Source organism: Lepisma saccharinum, chromosome 14 (assembly GCF_977018435.1).
Source record: "Lepisma saccharinum chromosome 14, izLepSacc3.1, whole genome shotgun sequence".
In the NCBI taxonomy this organism is placed as follows: domain Eukaryota; kingdom Metazoa; phylum Arthropoda; class Insecta; order Zygentoma; family Lepismatidae; genus Lepisma; species Lepisma saccharinum.
Genome location: NC_139242.1, coordinates 7,572,669 through 7,581,076, shown reverse-complemented (window position 1 = coordinate 7,581,076; position 8,408 = coordinate 7,572,669). Strand labels below are relative to the sequence as shown.

Genomic DNA, 8,408 nt, shown 5'->3' with positions numbered 1-8,408 from the left:
GGATTCAATTTCCCATTGTCCCAATAGAGCAAGATAATACAAAATATTCCTGATTTTCCAAGTGTTTTAAGTTTTTTCAACTCGATTCCCTGAAAAATATAAAATCAAATTCCACTGTATAAATTTGTCCATAACTCACTGGTTGAAATCCAGTGTTATATTGTACTATCTTGTTTCCATTGACAAACATTTTCTGTAATCTACAGCATTTTTCCTGATGCTAATTTTAAAAAATCGCAATTCAAGCTATTGGAATTGTTAATATCTAGCAAATTCAGAAGCCAATAACATTTGGTGATTAACCAAAGATCTTAGCACTGAAAACTCCTGGTTTGAGATCTAGCACAGACACGGGTATTTCCTCGTTAGAGTTCCTTTGCCAATATCACTTCTTCATCATTGAGTGCCTCAAGGGGCAAGACAGCAACATAAAATAAGGAAAATATGGAATAACAATTTCAGCAATGTTGATGATTCACTGATGTTTTGTAAAACATTTAAATGCACACCAATGCAAAATTTAATGTATAAAGGATACACTAAAACGTAATGTTTCTACCCTTTAACAGGGTCTTCTTCAGATAAAGATTCACAATAAATTCATTCAGAATTCTTTTATACAATAATTTTTGCCATGGAAACAAGGCTTAACGGTGGTACCATTTATGTTCTGCCTTTTTTTTTCAAGGTAATCTAGTAAAAGCTGAGCTTCTAACATTGGATTGAGGGCTCAATTCATGAGAGATTTTATCTTTATCAATATAGTTGTAAACTGTGCACACTTTCTTCATGTATCATACATACATAACTTAACGTGCATTGTGGAAACAGTAATTTAGATAAAGAAAATGCATTACAAACACAAAATGTCTCTTGGTTCACCAATTTTTATTTACATATTTCTCATCCTTTTCTCTTCTGTTCACGGACTGTCACTTTTCCTTTTGTTTAGCAAATTATCCTTGAGTTCTGTAACCGAAATACTGGACTGTCTTGCTCTTTTCTTGCTCCTCTTGGATTCAAAATGGTGGTGAAATTGACACTGAAGGCTGTGATCACATCAGAGGGTAGCATTAGGTACACTCTCACTGGTTGCTTTTGATGGCTAGTAACAACCAGTGGCCTGTAGTGCTGTAATACGGAAAGCTCAGCTACCACCTCTCCTGGTCTGCTCCTTGTTGAGGAGTGCATTTTATATCTTTCCCCACAACCACTATGTGTAAAATATTGTAGACATTTAAACAAGATACTTATTGTGGAATTCTTCAATGCCCAGTTTATAATCTTGAAAACATGAGAAGGTATTTCTGAAATGTCAAAATGGATATTTATTAATGAAACTAATGAATTCCTTCTTTGAATATTCTCCGCCTCATTAGGCAGGTTTTAAACAGCAATCTTTTTCCACTATATATCCCTTGTTGCTATGGTATTTTTGCTTGTTGATAAATCAATCAGTTTGTTAAATGTTGCCAGGTCCTGGCACATCAAGATTAGTCTATTTGTCCATCTGACACATAGTTGTCTATGACATCATAAAAAACACAATATTTTAACTAAATAACAAAGAATTACCATGTATTGTCCAGGTCATTACAAAGATTGGACAAGAGCTAGAAAATGTAACAAAAACTACAGTAAACAAAGAAAATGGCTTTAATTCATAGTATGACATATTGTTTATTCATTGTTCTAAACTGTCACAATGCTTTGGATCGGACCAATGGAACGAACTTCAAGATTCCCTCAGGCCATGTAACGAGGAGGTGGCAATGTTCTGGAAGTCACCTGCAGACTGTCGAGTCAGAGATTGGCCGCATCTTGCCATACATCATCCGCGGATTTATGATATTAGGAGTGGTAAATAATAATTTATATCTTTGGTCATACTTGAGATACACACTTCAAACTTTTGGATTTGGATCTAATGTGTCATATCAACTGCTTTTTTACAATTTCATTTAATTTGTAATTATGCATTTCAAGATTGCACGTTTCCCTAAAATTTCAATTTTTGAAGTATCTAGTGAAGATGTGAATTTGAATGTTCCCACAGAGGTGCAAAAATAATCCGTCTTCAAGTACAAAATATCTCAATATTTTATCAGGAGTTCTTTATAAAATGTATGATTTTAAGTTCCCAATTCTTGCAAAATGGGAGAAAAAACAACACTTTTTAGTGAATTTTCCTTATTATAAGAAAATGCAATGAAGAATAATTTTCAGAAGACACTTATTTAATAGTAGATACTTGAAGCTTTCTAACAAGATATATTTGACTTTTCTTCTCCTAAGGAGTTCAATTTTACAAGTAGAGGGCTCAATATTTCTGTCATGGACAGTAGTTTCTCATTGGGCAATTGGTTATAGGCAAATCAAGTTCCATTAAGTTCCATCACTCTTGATATTTTTGATTTCTAGACTGATATCTACTACTTCTTTCTTTCCAATAGTTTTCCTTTTTTATTTTTTTTATTTTTTATTTCTTTTAAAATAAACACTATACATAAACCAGTATTTCTGTACACCGAAATACAGTAGCTCCTAATGGGAATCAAATGTAAAACAGCTCACATGAATGGAGAGAGTGCTGGCTATTTATCTGCATAGAGCTCTTGAAGATGAAATGCTCTTTTAAAAGCTGTGAGTACTGTAAGTGAGGGAAGAAAGGTTTGGTTTTATCCGGTGTTTTCTATTACAAAATTTACTGTAAATTAAAACAATTCAATTGGTCATCAAACCTAGTGATTGTTGGAAGAAAAACCCTTAATAGCTAATGTCAATCAAGAATAACAGTGCCACTTTATGATATCTAGTGTTGTTGAAAAAATATTTTTTCTATGTTTTTTTTTTAAATAATATGTAGTCTGAAAGAACCTGTTGCAAGTAAATGTTTTGCACAGATAAGTGTATGTGGAATATTCATAACTTCTAAAGAGGAATAGAAATCACTCAGAATTGTCCTCACTGGGCATTCATTTATCACCTAAGAAGGTTCTAAAATTTTAGGGAGCAATAAATTACAATGGGTTATGCATGATCGTTACCCATAAATATGTGCATTCTATTATGCTCCTGCATCATTTCTTACTTTGTTCTAGAGAATCAATTTATCTTGCAAGGAGAACAGGAAGAAACACTGTGCATCAGATTTTGGAGTAAATAAACAGTTATCCTTAATCAAGAGAAGAAAGGAAGGAGAACATATTAAGGTAACAAATTTCCTTTACTCTTTCCTACATTCCTCTTCCCTCTTCATTAGTTGATTTGATTTCTCCTGTCTTCCTCTCTTCACCTTGGTGGATTAATTTTACACCTATTCTCCTCTCTATATCTCTATTTCTCTCTCTCTCCAATCTCCTTCCATTATTGTAGAAGACTTAGTACAACAACTAAAACAGATGAAAAATTAACCACCTTCAAAATTTTCCCTTACAGTGTACTCCCTTTTTACATTACCATCTCAGTGATGGAGCACATTAAGTAATTGATTTAAGGTTCCCATTGCAGTTCGCAAGTTTGAGAGCTTAGGATTTGATGTTATTTATGAGTATCCCTTCATCAAAATATACATTCTGCCTATCTTTCCCTTCTACTTAAAGACTCAGTTCTTCCTATCTAATTCTCCTTTCCTTGGATGATGAATGTTTCCCTCAATTTCTTGCTCTCAGTGGTTTTACTTCCTCCTTTGTACCATACATCTTCTTGAATCATTCAGTTAAATATTATTATGTTTCTCCATTGTGGTGGCCGTGGTGGCTCAGTCGGTAATGCGTCTGACTACCATGCTAAAGATCCCGGGTTTGATCCCCGGCTAGTTCAAATCCGGGAACTTTTCTAACATTGGAAGCGGCCCCGGCGCCCACCCAGCGTGAAATAACATGGGTACCTGGTGGAAACCCTGGGGGGTAAAGGCGGTCAGGGGCGTGATGCTGATCACATCACCCCCACTCACGACTGGATCAAGAAAGTGTGGGGCGTTACCCCCACACCCCCTATACGCCTTCATGGCATGGTGCTATGCACAGGGGAGGACTTTACCTTTTTTTTATGTTTCTCCATTGTGCAGTTATTTCCTCCTACATCTCTCCTTTCTCCTAATAGGAACCAGTTCTTCTTATATTCAACTTTCCCCATTGTGATTCCATTTCAGCTATCTCATTCCTATCTCTTTGGAAGATTGAGTTTTTCTCATCTTCACTCTTCTTCTTGCTGGATTCTCACTCATCCAGAGAGAAGGGAGAAAAATTTAAGGAAGGCAATCCAACAATGAAGGAGAGGGAGATAGGAACAATGGATTCCTCCAGAGAGAAGGGAGGAAAATTAAAATAAGTTAAATTAACAAGAGAAAAAGAGAGAGAGGGGGATAGGAAGAATGTTGTCCATCAGAGAGAAGAGATGAAAAGTGAAGGAAGTTAATCCACCAAAATGAAGCAGGGGAGATAGGAAGAATGTACTCTTACAGAGAGAAGGAGGAAAAATTAAAGGAATATAATCCACCAAAGCAAAGACAGAAAGAGAGAGATAGGAACAATAGATTCCTCCAGAGAGAAAGAGGTGGGCCATTAATGGAAAATCCACTAAGGGGAGGAAAGAGAGAGATTTGCAGAATGGACTCCTGGAGAGAGAATAAAGGAAAATTAAAGGAAGATAATCCACCAAGAAGAAGAGCTGGAGTTACTGAGAATGGATTCCTCCAGAGAGAAGTAAAGAACATTGATATAAGATAATCCACCAAAGAGAAGAAAAAGAGACAGGAAGAATGGACTCATCCAGAGAGAAGGGATGAAAATTAAAGGAAGATAACCCATGAAAGGATAGAGAGTGAGATAGGAAGAATGTACTCCTTCAGAGAGAAGGAAGTAAAATTTGAAGAAAGATGAGGAGAGACAGAGATAGGAAAAATTTACTCTTGTAGAGAGGAGGATGGAAAATTGAAGGAAGATCATCCAGCAAGGGGAACAGAGGGAGATAGGAAAAATTGACTTCTCCAGAGAGAAAGGAGGGGTGCAATTAATAGAGGATCCACTAAGTGGAGCAGAGAGAGAGAGAGAGAGAGATAGGAAAAATGGACACCATGAAGAGGGAATGAAAATTGATGGAAGATAATCAACCAAAATGAAGCAGGGGAGATAGAATGAATGTACTCCTCTAGAGAGAAGGAGGGAAAATTATAGGAAAATAATCCACCAAACAAAGACAGTAATAGAGAGATATGTAGAATGGACTCCTCCAGAGGGTAGGGAGGAAAATTAAAAGAAGACAAATTAACAAGGGAAAAAGAGAGAGAGATAGGAAGAATGTTGTCCTCCAGAGAGAAGGGAGGAAAATTGAAGGAAGATAATCCACCAAACTGAAACAGGGGAGATAGGAAGTATGTACTCCTCTAGAGAGAAGAAGGGAAAATTATTGGAAAATAATTCGTCAAAGCAAAGACAGAAAGAGAGAGAGATAGGAACAGTAGATTCCTCCAGAGAGAAGGGAGGAACATCGAAGGAAGATAAATTAACAAGGAGATAAGAGAGAGAGAGAGAGGGATAGAAAGAATGTTGTCCTCCACAGAGAAGGGAGGAATTGAAGGAAGATAATTCACCAAAATGAAGCAGGGTGGATAGAATGAATGTACTCCTCTAGAAAGAAGGAGGGAAAATTATAGGAAAATAATTCATCAAAGAAAAGACAGCAAGAGAGAGATAGGAACAATAGATTCCTCCAGAGAGAAGGGAGGAAGATTGAAGGAAGATAAATTAACAAGGGTAAAAGAGATAGAGAGATAGGAAGAATGTTGTCCTCCAGAGAAAAGGAAGGAAAATTTAAGGAAAATAATCCACCAAAATGAAGCAGAGGAGATAGAAAGAATGTACTCCTCTAGAGAGAAGAGTGGAAATTATAGGAAAATAATTCATCAAAGCAAAGAGAGAAAGAGCGAGATAGGGAGAATGGACTCCTCCAGAGGGAGGAGAGGAAATTTAAAACGGAAGTAATCTAGAGGTAGAAAGAGTGTACTACTCCAGAGAGAAAGAGGTGGGGCAATTAATGGAAGATTCACCAAGGGGAGCAGAGAGAGAGATTGGAAGAATAGACTCCTGAAGATAGGATGAAGGAAATTAAAGGAAGATAGTCCACCAATGGGAAAAGCTGGAGATACTGAGAATGAATTCCTCCAGAGATAAGGGAGGAACATTGAAGAAAGATAAATTAACAAGGAGAAAGGAGAGAGAGGGATAGGAAGAATATTGTTATCCAGAGAGATGGGAGGAAAATTGAAAGAAGATATTCCGCCAAACTGAAGAAGGGGATATAGGAAGAATGGATTCCTTCAGAGAGAAGGAAGGAAAATTGAGGGAAGATAATTCACGAAGGGGAGGAGAGAGAGAGATAAGAGAAATGGACATCTGTAGAGTGGAGGAAGAAAAAATTAAGGAAGATTATCCAGCAAGAGGAAGAGAGGGAGTTAGGAAAAACGGACTCCTACAGAGAGAAAGGGGGTGCAATTAATGGAAGATCCAAAAGAGGAGGATAGAGATAAATTGGAAACATGGACTCAATCAGAGAGAAGGAAGGAAAATTGAAGGAAGGTAATCCAACAAGGGTAAGAGAGGGAGATGGAAAGAATGGACTCCTCCAGAGAGAGAAGGGAGGAAAATTAACGGATGATAATTCACAAAGAAGAAGAGACAGAGATAAGATGAATGGACTCCTCTAGAGAGAAGGTAGGAAAATTTAATGAAGATAATATACCAAGGGAAGAAAGGGAGATAGGAAGAATGGACAGAGAGAATGGAGGAAAGTAAAAAGGAAGATAATCCATGAAGGAAAGAGGAAGAGATACTATGAAAGGATTCCTCCAGAGAGAAGTAAGGAAATTTGAATAAAATTAATAAATGAGGGGGAAGAGAGAGGGATAGAATGAATTGATCCCTTCATAGAGAAGGCAAAAAGTTGATGGAAAATAATCCACCAAGGGGAAGAGAGAGAGAGATAGGAAGAATGGACTCCTCCAGAGAGAAGGAAGGAAAATTGAAAGAAGATAATGAACCAAGGGGATGAGCTGGAGATACTTAAATTGGAGTCCACCCGAAAGAAGGGAGGAACATTGAAGGAAGGTAATCCACCAAAGAGAAGAGAAAACAATAGGAAGAATGATCTCATCCAGAGAGAAGGGAGGAACATTAAAGGAAGTTAATTCATCAAAGGAAAGAGAGTGAGATTGGAAGATAATCTATAAAGGGGAAGAGAGAGAGAGAGAGATAGATGGAAAAAATGGACTCCTCTAGAGAGGAGGAAGGAAAATTGAGGGAAGATAATTCACGAAGGGGAGGAGAGAGAGAGATAAGAGAAATGGACATCTGTAGAGTGGAGGAAGAAAAAATTAAGGAAGATTATCCAGCAAGAGGAAGAGAGGGAGTTAGGAAAAACGGACTCCTACAGAGAGAAAGGGGGTGCAATTAATGGAAGATCCAAAAGAGGAGGATAGAGATAAATTGGAAACATGGACTCAATCAGAGAGAAGGAAGGAAAATTGAAGGAAGGTAATCCAACAAGGGTAAGAGAGGGAGATGGAAAGAATGGACTCCTCCAGAGAGAGAAGGGAGGAAAATTAATGGATGATAATTCACAAAGAAGAAGAGACAGAGATAAGATGAATGGACTCCTCTAGAGAGAAGGTAGGAAAATTTAATGAAGATAATATACCAAGGGAAGAAAGGGAGATAGGAAGAATGGACAGAGAGAATGGAGGAAAGTAAAAAGGAAGATAATCCACGAAGGAAAGAGGAAGAGATACTATGAAAGGATTCCTCCAGAGAGAAGTAAGGAAATTTGAATAAAATTAATAAATGAGGGGGAAGAGAGAGGGATAGAATGAATTGATCCCTTCATAGAGAAGGCAAAAAGTTGATGGAAAATAATCCACCAAGGGGAAGAGAGAGAGAGATAGGAAGAATGGACTCCTCCAGAGAGAAGGAAGGAAAATTGAAAGAAGATAATGAACCAAGGGGATGAGCTGGAGATACTTAAATTGGAGTCCACCCGAAAGAAGGGAGGAACATTGAAGGAAGGTAATCCACCAAAGAGAAGAGAAAACAATAGGAAGAATGATCTCATCCAGAAGGAAGGGAGGAACATTAAAGGAAGTTAATTCATCAAAGGAAAGAGAGTGAGATTGGAGATAATCTATAAAGGGGAAGAGAGAGAGAGAGAGATAGATGGAAAAAATGGACTCCTCTAGAGAGGAGGAAGGAAAATGAAGGAAGATTATCCAGCATGGAGAACAGAGGGAGATAGGAAAATGGACTTCTCCAGAGAGAAAGTGAGGTTAAATTAATGGAAGATCCAGCAAGGAAGGAAAGAGGAAGAGATAGGAAAAAATGGACTCCTCCAGAGAGAAGGAAGGAAAATTGAAGGAT

At 37.4% G+C, this 8,408-nt stretch overlaps 1 long non-coding RNA gene across 1 annotated transcript in view; it reads right to left on the bottom strand.

Moving 5' to 3' along the window:
• Positions 1–1,083: 1,083 nt before the first annotated feature.
• The window catches only part of LOC145998421 (uncharacterized), a 13,692-nt gene continuing 6,367 nt past the window's right edge, over positions 1,084–8,408 (bottom strand). Inside the window, exon 3 of the long non-coding RNA XR_014443311.1 lies at positions 1,084–1,307. This is a non-coding gene — a long non-coding RNA (uncharacterized LOC145998421). The remainder of the gene's footprint in view (positions 1,308–8,408) is intronic.